Below are 15763 nucleotides of genomic sequence, written 5' to 3' on the forward strand. Positions count from 1 at the left end.
TAGTGTTAATAAATTAGTATTTAGGAAGCCAAAGCTATAGAGAAAGTGATACAAAAATGAAATGCAATTAAAATAGAGAAATAGTGTTAAAAAATTAATAAGTGAAAAGTGTTAATAGAATGTAAAGGTATGCCACACTAAGGCCATCCAGCTCAGCCAGACCAGAGGCACCACACCTCACACCTCCATTACTCCAATCTGGGTCTAAGATTATCCAGCAAGGAGCCACATGATAATGGCTCCTTACTACAATATGTCTAAGCTAAGAGCTACCTACCTTGGAGCAACCCCATAATGCTCCATGTGGCATGTCAGGGCCTGCACCTCCTCCTAATGCAGGAACCTCTCTGCCTCTCACAACTAACATATATATTGGTAGATGCTCAATTAGCTTAGTGATATCATTCAGGTGCTCGAAAAGGGAGGGGTATTTCTAAGCAAGAAAAAAAGGCATTTGTTTCCCCCAGCACTCTGAATGATAACCGTAACCAGATATAAATTCCACATAATAATAGAATTCAGAGATCTTCGTTACACATATTTGCGCAAATGTGTGAATAAGCCACAAAGCCGCATCAAGGCGTCTCTGTATATTTGGGGTCCCTAGCGCTATATCTAGGTGCAGGGTGTGGCACCCCAAAACACCAGCATAAGCCAGAAAGCCCAGCGTCGCATACCAGTGAAAAAACTATAGTGTTAATAAATTAGTATTTAGGAAGCCGAAGCTATAGAGAAAGTGATACAAAAATGAAATGCAATTAAAATAGAGAAATAGTGTTAAAAAATTAATAAGTGAAAAGTGTTAATAGAATGTAAAGGTATGCCACACTAAGGCCATCCAGCTCAGCCAGTCCAGAGGCACCACACCTCACACCTCCATTACTCCAATCTGGGTCTGAGATTATCCAGCAAGGAGCCACATGATAATGGCTCCTTACTACAATATGTCTAAGCTAAGAGCTACCTACCTTGGAGCAACCCCATAATGCTCCTTGTGGCATGTCAGGGCCTGCACCTCCTCCTAATGCAGGAACCTCTCTGCCTCTCACAACAAACATATATATTGGTAGATGCTCAATTAGCTTAGTGATATCATTCAGGTGCTCGAAAGGGAGGGGTATTTCTAAGCAAGAAAAAAAGAAGCCTTGATGCGGCTTTGGGGCTTATTCACACATTTGCGCAAATATGTGTAACAAAGATCTCTGAATTCTATAATTATGTGGAATTTATATCTGGTTACGGTTATCATTCAGAGTGCTGGGGGAAACAAATGCCTTTTTTTTTGCTTAGAAATACCCCTCCCTTTCGAGCACCTGAATGATATCACTAAGCTAATTGAGCATCTACCAATATATATATGTTTTTATTTAGGCATGTATGATGCTAATATCTGAGGTGCAATATACCCAAGTTTTATGTGATACCTAATATTGTGGTCTATTATTAGTATTTTATAATTTATGTGTATTTTTTGTTTTTTTCTGATGCTAGCTAAATAAATAGTTTTTAATATACTTGGTAGCATTATTGGAGTTTAGCGCCGGCCTGGTGTTTGTTTTTAATTGTCTTATTGCTGAGGAGGCTGGCTACCTCCTCACCAGGTAGCTGCTGATTCCAATTGTCATTCACACGGATATGTCCAGCGCCAACAAACCTTATTTTCTGTCTTGGTTGTAAGTGTGTGCTTTGCACTTGATAACAGCCACTCTGTCTGGTTCTTGTATCGCTGTTAGAAGCCTTTTTATGTGGGACGCATGCGCTACAGGTGTGCCAGCTGCCGTCATGAAATTTCTGAGGCGCCATAGGACCACAAAATCATGCACCACTCCAAAGGCATACCTAGAATCTGTGTATATATTAGCTGACTTACCCTTGGCCAATTCACACGCTCTGGTTAGGGCGACCAGCTCAGCAACTTGTGCTGAGTGCGGTGGGCCCAGGGGTTCAGCTTCTATGACACTTCTGTCGCTACAACTGCGTATCCAGTACACAAGTCTCCCGATTCTGTCTGTCTGTGGCAACTACCGTCAGTGTAAAAGGTAAAGTCTACGCCTTCCAGTGGGTTGTCACTGATGTCAGGTCTCGCAGTGAAAGTCTGATTCGGGTATTCCATACAATCATGCGTATCAATCTCTGCACTAAATCCTCCTTCACCATCATTCTCATCCTCCACCCTTTGTGCCTGTCCAGGCACACTTGGCAAGTAAGTTGCAGGATTTAGTGCGCTGCATCTCTTAATGGTGATGTTTACAGGGGCCATCAGTGATAATTCCCATTTTGTAAACCGTGCTGATGAGACATGTCTGGTTTGGGCGGAGTTTAGTAAGGCTGATACTGCATGAGGTGTATGGATGGTCAGGTTGTGTCCTAACACTACGTCTTCGCTTTTACTTACTAGCAAAGCTATCACTGCAACATTTCGCAAGCATGTGGGGAGAGACCGCGCTACGGTGTCCAACTGTGCACTGTAGTAAGCTACCGGCCTGCTGGCATCACCATGTCTCTGGGTTAAGACACCTGCCGCGCACCCTGCACTTTCTGTACCGTATAATTCAAAGGGTTTCCCATAATCTGGCATACCTAATGCAGTTGCCTGTGATAGGCACTGTTTGAGTCTCTCAAATGCCTGTTCGGACTCATCTGTGTGCGAGATCCGATCTGGTTTGTTCGAAGAGACCATTTCTTGCAAAGGTAAAGCCAGCATGGAGAACCCTGGGATCCAGTTTCGGCAGTACCCACACATTCCAAGGAAAGTGCGGATCTGTTGCTTGGTTTGTGGTAGAGTCATGTCGCGAATCGCCTGTATTCTATCAACGGTGAGATGTCTAAGTCCTTGAGTCAAGCAATGTCCCAAATATTTTACCCTGGTCTGGCACAACTGCAACTTATCCTTAGAAACCTTGTGTTCTGTATGAGAAAGATGAAACAGAAGCTGTTTCGTGTCTTTCAAGGACGATTCGAGTGAATCAGAACACAACAATAAGTCATCGACATACTGTATTAGCACTGATCCACTCTTAGGTTGAAAGGATTGTAAACAGTCATGCAAAGCATGGGAGAAAATACTTGGGCTGTCAATGAAACCTTGGGGGAGACGAGTCCAGGTGTACTGTACTCCCCTGTATGTAAATGCAAAGAGGTATTGGCTGTCAGGGTGCAGAGGGACAGAAAAGAAAGCAGAACAGAGGTCAATGACAGTAAAAAAAATTGCAGTAGGGGGAATTTGCATAAGGATGACAGCTGGATTGGGCACTACGGGGAATTGGCTCTCAATTATCTTGTTTATCCCCCTTAGATCCTGCACTAGCCTGTAACCTCTCCCCCCACTTTTTTTCACAGGGAAGATGGGACTATTGGCAGTGCTGGATGTCCTGACTAGTATGCCCTGTTGTAACAACCGCTCTATGACGGGGTACACTCCTAATTTTACCTCTGGCTTCAGAGGATACTGGGGGATTTTTGGAGCTATCCTACCGTCTTTTACTTGCACTACTACCGGAGCTACATTCGCCATCAATCCAGTGTCTTGTCCATCTTTGGTCCAAAGGGAACCTGGTATTTGTGAGATCATTTCCTCTACCTTTGCTGGACACTTGTTTATAACAGCAGAATGCGACATTAGCCTTTGAGGGGTGTCTAATATATCTTGTTCTTCCTGAACGTGATTCTCAGGTATATCCAAGAAGATACCCTCAGGAGTACAGTATATGACACACCGCATTTTACACAATAAATCTCTTCTAAGCAGGTAAGTCGGAGCCGCTGCAGCCAGCAAAAAAGAATGCTTGGTTTGCAAGGGCCCTATCGTAATCTCTGCAGGTCTACTCAAAGGGTAGTGTTGCACTGTTCTGTTACTCCCATTGCCGCAATTGTTTTACCCGTGGTTTTTATACCTACAGTCGAATTTAACACTGACCTGGCCGCCCCTGTGTCTACAAGAAAAGGTAATGGTATACCAGCTACATCAACCGTGACCTCAGGTTCACTACCAAGGCTAGCAATCAACTTCACTGGCTGCAGACTACAGGTGTGGCCCAACCCCTATTGTGTGATGAGACCCTCCCGCAGCGCACTGGCAGCTACAATATGTGAGGGGGTAGCTGAGAATTTTCAGAGGTCAGCCAGTTTCTCCTTGGTGGGTACCTCCTTGTTTCTCCTTTGCGGTCCCTGATCCCAATTATGTGTATTGTAGTGTGGTTCATATCCTGGTCTAGGGGGTCGGTATACATTATGTGAACCTTTATTCCTACATTCCCTCGAGTAATGTCCTACCTTGTGACAATTATAGCATGTTGCTTCACGTGACTTACCATCAGTGGTCTGGGGTTTCGGCTGATGTCGTTTTGTGGTAAGTGCACCTATACTTACAGTCATCAGTTTTTCCCCCTGTGACTCCCTGTGTTTAACGATGTTCCTATCATGCTCGATAGCGGACTCTCTCAATGCAGCCACTGAGATACCTCTCCAGTTTGGTAGGGAGGTATGTACCCTTGTCCTCAGTGTGTCCTTCAACCCGTCCATTAATACAGAAACGGCTACCTGCCTGTGATGTGCATTGTCCTTAATATCCTCGACCCCAGTGTATCTAGCCATTTCCTGCAGTGCTCGATGGAAATATTCAGATGCCATTTCGCCTTCTTTTTGTCTTATGGAAAAGATTTTATTCCATTTGACAACAGTAGGGAAATATACTCCTAATTGCAGATTTATTTGCCACACATTCTCCTGGGTGTACTCCTCAGTGAGAGGTACCTCTGCGTCTACGTTACAATCAGTTATGAACTTTGCGGGGTCAATATTGGAGGGTAAACATACCCGTAGCACTGTTCGCCAATCTTTGTTTGTGGGTTCGGTGGCGTTACCTAACTTTTTAATGAACCTCTGGCATGCGACTAGATCTTTTCTGGGATCAGGAAATTCTGACATAATTGACCTTAATTCTGTCCGGGACCAGGGACAATGCATGGCAATGTTCCTGACGGGAGTTACTCCCTGAGCGTCAGTCCTCCCATTGGGGACTGCAATCACCCTGACAGGATTTAATTCAATTACATCATTCTGGTTTGATTCTACAATGTGGGGTGCTATGGTTTCTGCATAATGTACGGTACCGTACTTACCTGTGGACACAACCTCACTTATCCCTCCGCTAGGGGGCCTGACTACTGCTCTTGTTGGTTGGGCCGTGACCACCTGAGTGTCTTGTATGGTGGCTGCTAGAGAGAGTGCCGATATCGTGCTGGGCTCATCTTCCTGCTCGCAGTCCTGGGGAATATTTAAAATGGGATACAACTGGCAACGGTTAGCATTAGTACATTTATCAATTACACTCTTATCTTGTACCAATGTGCCATTGTCTGTAGCCACTTTCTCCCCCACAATATACGGTGGTGGTGGTGGTGCGGTCGCCATTATTTTCCCACTAGGTTTGGAACCTGCTGCGCGAGCTAATTCTCTTTGTATATCCCCCTCTTGCTGCCATAAATGTAAACAATCTGTATGTCTAATCCTTTGTTTTCTGGATTTTATTAGACATATCCTTATCCTTAAATTCTGCAATAACTCTGGTTCAAAACTGCCCACTTTAGGGAATGGTACCCTATCTTTGTCAGTCATACGTACCCATTCAGACAAAAAGTCTTCAGTGTGTGATCTATATTTACCACACATAACAAACCTCGCTGACCCCTTGGGCCGCGGCACCTCAACCTGAACCCTGGTTAAACGTCCACCGCTTGTGCAATTGGATCCCATCGCGGACTTTTTCCTATTACGCAATCCCCAATGCACAATACGAATAGACGGTGAAAGTTCTTAAAGCGCTTTCACGCACTCCTTCTCCGCCGGGTACCACGACTTACTCCAAGAATGACCACCGCGTACCCAGTGAGGTCCCTATCTGATTTCTATTCACTGGAAGTGTTTAGGAGTGACTTACCTATTTCCAGTGAATATACACCATTGGAGATTTTCCTGAGAGAGACCAGCGAAAACTCCCTATACACTTTTACACAAATCACACTTTCGTATGCTCTATACAGTGCTAATGGTACCGCGATTTTACGCAAAGCACGTAAAGGGGTATCCAGTTGCGCTATATATATCGCACCCACAAATGCGCGGTCCAATCGCACAGCATATAGGTACTTGTTACTTATCTGCCATACGACCACGGGTCGTTATACAAACTGATACCCTCAGTCTGGAGCGTAATACCAAAAACCTTTTAACTTCAATACTTCGCAATACAGTGCACTATCACGCTCCTTTACAAATCACCTCACGATTTGCATTTTAAACCTTATACTAATGTGAGTCAGCCGCCTCACGCCACCAAGTCTCCACTCACTTGATGTACCGCACGACGGGATCCCGAATTCCGGGGTTCAAATTTCCACTCGCTCCTACGTTCGCTCACTCAAATACACTTTGGTTTTTCTGTACAGAATATTATCATTCATTCAGACAAGCAGTTTTACTCCCAGAGGCAATACAGTAAATTAGAGTTTTATACTAAACTTTGGAAACTGGGCAATCTTGTGCTATTGTAGCGTGGCTACTGTCCCACCTTTAAACTAAACGAACTATCGTGTGGTTTTATTATGCGCACACAACGCTACGCAAGCTTGTGTAATTACGCAACCGTGCGTACCTCTGTGCCACGTGTGCGACCTTGCGCCAAGTGCACTTTTTTTTGTGTACGCTGTCCTCACGTTCTGTACCACGTGTACCAATGTGCGGACGCAATAAAACAACTCACACAATTTCTATAAATGTGAGCAATATTAACTATAATCGCTCACTTAACACGCCACACAGTTTCTTTCTGTATAAACCTTTATAACTAGGCCAAACTGCGTTTGTGTTTTACACTTCCTTCCTTAATATTTATATTATGAATCTAGCAATCAGTCCTATGGCAACAATGTGAGCGGGTGTACAAAGAGTATGGGTGTACGCTTTTGTTGTGTACGCATTTGGCGCCGAAAATAAATTCACAGAGTTTAAATAGCTTTTTTTTTCTGTTTACCTTACGAGTTCTACCAGCATCCCTACAAACCGTACAGAACAGACGTCATCTAATCAGCAAATAAGTAGGGTTTCTCAGTGCATCCACCGACCAAGAAAAGGATACGTAGGATACCTGTCCACCCTTTTGCTGATAGGTTAAGTCTGCTGTGACCTGTTAGGCTGTGGATATGTGGAAAACCGGACGATGCCCTCAATTGATAATGTCGATTTATATACAGGAATGAAAAGCTATACCTTCTATACACTCTAAACACACTTTAAACCTTTAGCCGCTGTGGCCGCTATACTTGGTACACACGCTATGTACTATTTACGCTATTAGCGTACAGAGTCCCGTACGATGTACGTACTCTGTGTACAAACGCCGCGCTGACGGTACAATGCACCCGCAGCGCGTACACACCCAATGAATACGCTTTAAACCTTATATAGCAATGCAATGCGTTACTAATACACTTTTAAACCATAGCGGGGAAAGGAAGACACAACACCGATTTGTAGTTAAATCACTGGGTTCCGACACCACAGCGTAATATTGCTGAAAGGGGGTTACAATATATACAATACAATATAAGACAATATAACAGAATAATGGCTACAGTCAATGGTACATACGTGAGTATATTCGCATGCGCTTCCCGGTCTGGTCCTCCGTAATCTAATAGATAACATTGCGAGTTTTGTGCCAGACCAGGCTGCAGCAGGCTTTATTTATACAATTCTTCCAAAAGCAATACAATGGATACTGTAATCCCTTTGTCCATTGGACACAGGAATGCACTTTTACAGTACAGGAGAGGTCATAGGTCGATTTGAATTGGTGGGCGATGTCTGTTCTAACTGCTCTTGTGGGTGGTCTCCTCTGGATTCCCGCCGCATACATAATGTACAGTAAATACAGTTTATATCTATATTCTGCTTCTGCACATAACTATCCGCTGTAACATGCGATCTTCCTCAAACCAACACCGGAATGCTACCCTTAAAATACCCTACAGCTGGATACCAAACACCACCTTATGACCTTGTTCTGTCCCCTCCTATTCTGTAAAGGTGAATCCCCTTGTTCTGAAACCATTTAAACTGTTGTTATTTTCTGGTGTGGTGCAGGGGGACTATGTGTACATTGTGCACTATTTGGATTAAATATGTAATGTGTTTTGATAGCTCTCCATGCGTTCACAAACTCTACCGTAAATACCCATACCACGCACTGATGCGCACGACCGCGGGAGCGACCATACGCAAATTGCGAATATGTGCACGCACAGCAGAACAAGTACACGCGTGGAGGCCATCTGTGTGTAGTTCGTACGTGATGTGTGTACTGCAATATTTTTCGACTTTGACAGCAGTTAGTACTGCGCTCCCTACCCTGTTGCCGCCATCTTCACACTGACTCCCCGCTTGCCAGGGGGGTCGGTGACTCACTCGCCACCAAATTCTTCTGGCTCTGTATAAGGGTGGCGGCATGCTGCGGGAGTGAGCGGTCACCTGGGGCGGCTAACGATCAGCATCCTCAGGAGCTCAGTGTCCTGTCAGCGGAGATAGTGGCTCAGACCCCGCAGGGCGGACACTACTCCTCCCCTTAGTCCCTCGAAGCAGGGAGGATGTTGCCAGCAGCCTCCCTGTAAAATAATAAACTCTAAAAATAACTTTTACTAGAGAAACTCTGGAGAGCACCCCTAGCTGTGACCGGCTCCTCAGGGCACACTTTCTAAACTGAGTCTGGTAGGAGGGGCATAGAGGTAGGAGCCAGCCCACACTCTCAAACTCTTAAAGTGCCAGTGGCTCCTAGTGGACCCGTCTATACCCCCATGGTACTAATGTGGACCACAGCATCCTCTAGGATGTAAGAGAAATGGGGTATAATCAGTGCTTAAAGTGGTCCTATAGAGGTGGTGGAACTCCCCCCCTCCCCCGGCGCCCATGCATTAAAGATATTGTGCACGGCCCAAAAAGGGGGCGTGGTCTCAAAAAGAAAGGGGCGTGGTCGCACAATAGTAATAATGCCCACAGTAGTAGCACCCCTAATACACATAATGCACACAGTAGTAGCACTCCGTAATACACAATGCCTACAGCAGTAGCGCCCCTTATACAATGCCCATAGTAGTAGTGTTCCTCATGCAATGTCCACTGTACTGGTAGTGCCCACAGTGGTAGTGCCCCTTATATAGAGCTCATAGTAGTGGTCTCCCTTATGCAATGCCAACAGTAGTAGTGCCCCTTATGTCCCCATGAGTGATGCCCCTTATGAAGTGCCCCCTTTACATTGCCCTCATTAGTAGTGCCCCCATTAGTAATGCCCTTAATGGTAATGCCCCTGTGTAGTATTGCCCCCAGTAGTAATGTCGCCTGTAGTAATGCCCCCAGTCATTTAGCCCCCTGTAGTTTAGCCCCAGTAGTTATGCCCCCAGTGGTAATGCCCTTGCAGTTATGATCCCAGTAGTTTACCCCCCCCCCCTTTAGTTTAGCCTCCCCGTGGTAATGCCCCCAGTAGTTTAGCCCCTGTAGTTTAGTCCTCATGTAGTTTTCTCCATGTAGTTTAGCCCCCAGTGGTAATGCCCCCTGTAGTTTAGCCCCTGCAGTTATGCCCCCAGTTGTAATGCCCCTAGCAGTTTAGCCCCATGTAGTTTACCCCCAAGTAGAAATGCCCCCAGTAGTATAGCCCCTGTAGTTATGCCCCCAGTAGTTTAGCTCCCTTGTAGTTTGCCCCCTTGTAGTTTAGCCCCAGTAGTAATGCCCCTGTAGTTATGCCCCCTGTAGTTTAACCCCTGTAGTTATGTCCCCCTGTAGTAATGCCCACAGTAATATTGCCCCCCTGTAGTAATGCCCCCAGCAGTTTAACCCCTGTAGTTATGCCCCCCGCAGTAATGCCCCCAGCAGTAATGTGCTCCAGTAGTAATGCGCCCTGTAGGAATGCCCCCAGTAGTAATGTCCCCCTGTAGTAATGCCTCCAGTAGTTTAATTCCTGTAGTTATGCCCCCAGTAATAATGCCCCCTGTAGTAATGCCCCCAGCAGTTTTGTCCCCTGTAGTTATGCCCCCCTGTAGTAATGCCCCCAGCAGTTTAACCCCTGTAGTTATGCCCCCAGCAGTAATGCCCCTAGCAGTAATGTGCCCCAGTAATAATGCCCCCTGTAGTAATGCCCCCCTGTAGTTATGCCCCCAGTAGTTATGCCCCCAGTAGTAATGTGCCAGCAGTAATATGCCCCAGTAGTAATGTGCCCCAGTAGTTTGCCTTCAGTAGCTTGCCCCCTTGTAGTTAGCCCCCCAGTAGCTTGCCCCCAGTAGATACACACACATATAAAAAAACAAAACAAAACACCATACTCACCGAGCCCAGCTCCTGCGTCCGACCGTTGTAGTTCTCTCGGCGTCCGCTCCTGAGCACTCCATAGCGCGCACTCACTAAGCTGGAAGCCGGAGCTCAGTACTGAGCTCCTGCCTTCGGCTGCCGTTGTGAGAGAGCCGGGCACCCGCTGGTAACACAATCTCAGCGGGCGCCTGGCATCTCCCTGCGGCGGCATACAGCGGGTTAGGTGTGCCGGAACTGCGTTCCGTCTCCAAGGGGAACTGACGGAACGCTGTTCGGCCCCGTTCCGGCTCACCTTAACCCCTGGGTATAATGTCCTCCCTTAATTAGTAGGGTAATGCTCACCGCTGATGGGGGTTCTTAGCACAAACTTCCGGGAATGCAATTCATCAAAATCTGTGCCTTATATTCCAGCAAATATCATGCACAAAACGTTATTGGGCCAGGCAAAATACAAGTGGGTCAAAACCAGAGCGCTTATAGATTACACAGGTTTTGTGGCTGATTAGAAAGAGGTGAAATGCAGGCTTGAAGTCAGCAGCCACATAACTTATGCAATTCATAAGCGTCCCTGTTTAAGCAGATAGTAGGATAAGCCTAGTCATATGTAAATGACCACCCTGTGTTGGTTTCACGTGTCATATTTGTGGCTCACGACTATTTAAAATTTGCAAACTACAGCTACTTATTCCAAAAGGTTAACTATGGTGCCTGTGCACACTTTGGCAGTCTAGTTCATTGCCAAAAGTTTGTTGGGAACAAACAAAAATAAGAATTTACTTACCGATAATTCTATTTCTCGTAGTCCGTAGTGGATGCTGGGAACTCCGTAAGGACCATGGGGAATAGCGGCTCCGCAGGAGTCTGGGCACATCTAAAGAAAGCTTTAGGATCACCTGGTGTGCACTGGCTCCTCCCCCTATGACCCTCCTCCAAGCCTCAGTTAGGATACTGTGCCCGGACGAGCGTACACAATAAGGAAGGATTTTGAATCCCGGGTAAGACTCATACCAGCCACACCAATCACCAATCACACTGTACAACTTGTGATCTGAACCCAGTTAACAGCATGATAATAGAGGAGCCTCTAGAAAAGATGGCTCACTACAGCAATAACCCGAATTTATTGGTAACAATAATTATGTACCAGTATTGCAGACAATCCGCACTTGGGAGAAATAGAATTATCGGTAAGTAAATTCTTATTTTCTCTGACGTCCTAGTGGATGCTGGGAACTCCGTAAGGACCATGGGGATTATACCAAAGCTCCCAAAACGGGCGGGAGAGTGCGGATGACTCTGCAGCACCCAATGAGAGAACTCCCGGTCCTCCTCAGCCAGGGTATCAAATTTGTAGAATTTTACAAACGTATTTGCTCCTGACCAAGTAACTGCTCGGCAAAGTTGTAAAGCCGAGACCCCTTGGCAGCTGCCCAAGATGAGCCCACCTTCCTTGTGGAGTGGGCATTTACAGATTTTTGGCTGTGGCAGGCCTGCCACAGAATGTGCAGGCTGAATTGTACTACAAATCCAACGAGCAATAGTCTGCTTAGAAGCAGGAGCACCCAGCTAGTTGGGTGCATACAGGATAAACAGCAAGTCAGATTTCCTGACTCCAGCCGTCCTGGAAACATATATTTTCCGGGTCCTGACAACGTCTAGCAACTTGGAGTCCCCCAAGTCCCTAGTAGCCGCAGGCACCACAATAGGTTTGGTTCAGGTGAACGCTGAAACCACCTTAGGGAGAAACTGAGGACGAGTCCTCAATTCCGCCCTGTCCGAATGGAAACTCAGATAAGGGCTTTTACAGGATAAAGCCACCAATTCTGACACGCGCCTGGCCCAGGCCATAGCCAACAGCATGACCACTTTTTCTGTGAGATATTTTTAACTCCACAGATTTAAGTGGGTCAAACCAATGTGACTTTTGGAACCCAAAAACCACCTTGAGATCCCAAAGTGCCACTGAAGGCACAAAAGGAGTCTGTATATGCAGTACCCCTTTAACAAACGTCTGAACTTCAGGGACTGAAGCTAGTTCTTTTTTGGAAGAAAATCGACAGAGCCGAAATTTGAACCTTAATGGACCCCAATTTCAGGCCCATAGATACTCCTGTTTGCAGGAAATGTAGGAATCGACCCAGTTGAATTTCCTCCGTCGAGCCTTACTGGCCTCGCACCACGCAACATATTTTCGCCAAATGCGGTGATAATGTTTTTCGGTTACATCCTTCCCGGCCTTGATCAGGATAGGGATGACTTCATCCGGAATGCCTTTTTTCTTCAGGATCCGGCGTTCAACCGCCATGCCGTCAACGCAGCCGCGGCAAGTCTTGGAACAGACAAGGTCCCCGCTGAAGCAGGTCCCTTCTTAGAGGTAGAGGCCACGGATCCTCCGTGAGCATCTCTTGAAGTTCCGGTTACCAAGTCCTTCTTGGCCAATCCGGAGCCACTAATATAGTGCTTACTCCTCTCCATCTTATCAATCTCAGTACCTTGGGTATGAGAGGCAGAGGAGGGAACCCATACACTAATTGGTACACCCACGGTGTTACCAGAGCATCTACAGCTATTGCCTGAGGGTCCCTTGACCTGGCGCAATACCTGTCGAGTTTTTCCCAACGGTTTATAATCATGTGGAAGACTTCTGGGTGAAGTCCCCACTCTCCCGGGTGGAGGTCGTGCTGAGGAAATCTGCTTCCCAGTTGTCCACTCCCGGAATGAAAACTGCTGACAGTGCTATCACATGGTTTTTCGCCCAGCGAAGAATCCTTGCAGCTTCTGCCATTGCCCTCCTGCTTCTTGTGGCACCCTGTCTGTTTACGTGGGTGACTGCCGTAATGTTGTCCGACTGGAACAACACCGGCTGACCTTGAAGCAGAGGTCTTGCTAAGCTTAGAGCATTGTAAATGGCCCTTAGCTTCAGGATATTTATGTGAAGTGATGTCTCCAGGCTTGACCATAAGCCCTGGATATTCCTTCCCTGTGTGACTGCTCCCCAGCCTCGCAGGCTGGCATCCGTGGTCACCAGGATCCAGTCCTGAATGCCGAATCTGCGGCCCTCTAGAAGATGAGCACTCTGCAACCACCACAGGAGGGATACCCTTGTCCCTGGTGACAGGGTTATCCGCTGATGCATCTGAAGATGCGACCCGGACCATTTGTCCAGTAGGTTCCACTGGAAAGTCTTGCGTGGAATCTGCCGAATGGGATTGCTTCGTAGGAAGCCACCATTTTTACCCAGAACCCTTGTGCATTGATGCACTGAGACTTGGTTTGGTTTTAGGAGGTTCCTGACTAGCTCGGATAACTCCCTGGCTTTTTCCTCCGGGAGAAACACCTTCTTTCTGGACTGTGTCCAGGATCATCCCTAGGAACAGAAGACAAGTCGTCGGAACCAGCTGCGAATCTGGAATATTGAGAATCCAATCGTGCTGCCGCAACACTACCTGAGATAGTGCTACACCGATCTCCAACTGTTCCCTGGATCTTACCCTTATCAGGGAATCGTCCAAGTAAAGGATAACTAAAAATTCCCTTCCTTTGAAGGAATATCATCATTTCGGTCATTACTTCAGTAAAGACCCGGGGTGCCGTGGACCCTCCCTACGGCAGCGTCTGAACTGATAGTGACAGTTCTGTACCATAACCTGAGATACCCTTGGTGAGAAGGGTAAATTTTGACATGAAAGTAAGCATCCCTGATGTCCCGAGACATCATGTAGTCCCCTTCTTCCAGGTTTGCAATCACTGCTCTGAGTGACTCAATTTTGAATTTGAACCTCTGTATGTAAGTGTTCAAAGATTTTAGTTTTTAAAATCGGTCTCACCGAGCCGTCTGGCTTCGGTACCACAATAGTGTGGAATAATACCCCGTTCCCTGTTGCAGGAGGGGTACCCTAATTATCACCTGCTGGGAATACAGCTTGTGAATGGCTTCCAAAACTGCCTCCCTGTCAGCGGGAGACGTCGGTAAAACAGACTTTTTGGAAACGGCGAGGGGAATACGTCTCGAATTCCAATTTTGTACCCCTGAGATAACACCTGAAGGATCCCGGGGTCTACTTGCGAGTGAGCCCACTGCGCACTGAAATTCACTGAGAACGGGCCCCCACCGTGCCTGAACTTGTAAAGCCCTAGCGTCATACTGAGGGCTTGGCAGAGGCGGAAAAGGGTTTCTGTTCCTGGGAACTGGCTGATCTCTGCAGCCATTTTCCTCTCCCTCTGTCACGAGCAGAAAAGAGGAACCCTTTTGTCCGCTTGCCAACCAGGACTGCGCCTGATAATACGGCGTCTTATTTTGAGAGGCGACCTAGGGTACATCCCCTTTTTTTAAGGCAATACTTCCAAATGCCGTTTGGAATCCCTGACCACTTTACTGGTAGAATACAACGCACTTATACTTGATGCCAGACGGCAAATATTCCGCTGTGCATCATGCATATATAGAAATGCATCTTTTAATTGCTCTATAGGCAATAATATACTGTCCTTATCTAGGATATCAATATTTCCAGTCAGGGAATCCGACCACGCCAACCCAGCACTGCACATCCAGGCTGAGGCGATTGCTGGTCGCAGTATAACACTAGTATGTGTGTAAATACATTTTAGGATACCCTCCTGCTTTTTATCAGCAGGATCCTTAAGGGCGGCCATCTCAAGAGAGGGTAGAGCCCTTGTTCTTACAAGCGTGTGAGCGCCTTATCCCCTGTAGGGGGTGTTTCCCAACGCACCCTAACCTCTGGCGGGAAAAGGTATACTGCCAATAACTTTTTAGAATTATCAATTGTTATCGGGGGGAAACCCACGCATCATCACACACCTCATTTTATTTTTCAGATTTAGGAAAACTACAGGAAGTTTTTCCTCACCAAACATAATACCCCTTTTTTTTTGGTGGTATTCATATTATCAGAAAAGTGTAAACATTTTCCATTGCATCAATCATGCAATGAGTGGCCCTATTGGAAATCACGGTTGTCTCTTCACCGTCGACACAGGAGTCAGTATCCGTGTCGGCGTCTGTATCTGAGGTAACGGGCGCTTTAGAGCCCCTGTATGAGACGTCTGGACATGCACAAGCTGAGTAGCCGGCTGTCTCATGTCAACCACTGTCTTTTATACAAAGCTGACACTGTCACGCAATTTCAACAGTACATCCACTCAGGTGTCGACCCCCTAGTGGGTGACAACACTATTACAGACACTCTACTCCGTCTCCACATCATTTTTCTCCTCATACATGTCGACACAAACGTACCGACACACAGCACACACACAGGGAATGCTCTGATAGAGGACAGGACCCACTAGCCCTTTGGGGAGACAGAGGGAGAGTTTGCCAGCACACACCAGAGCGCTATATATATATAGGGATAACCTTATATAAGTGTTTTTCCCTTTATAGCTG

This window comes from Pseudophryne corroboree, chromosome 1 (genome assembly GCF_028390025.1).
Source record: "Pseudophryne corroboree isolate aPseCor3 chromosome 1, aPseCor3.hap2, whole genome shotgun sequence".
Taxonomy (NCBI): Eukaryota; Metazoa; Chordata; class Amphibia; order Anura; family Myobatrachidae; genus Pseudophryne; species Pseudophryne corroboree.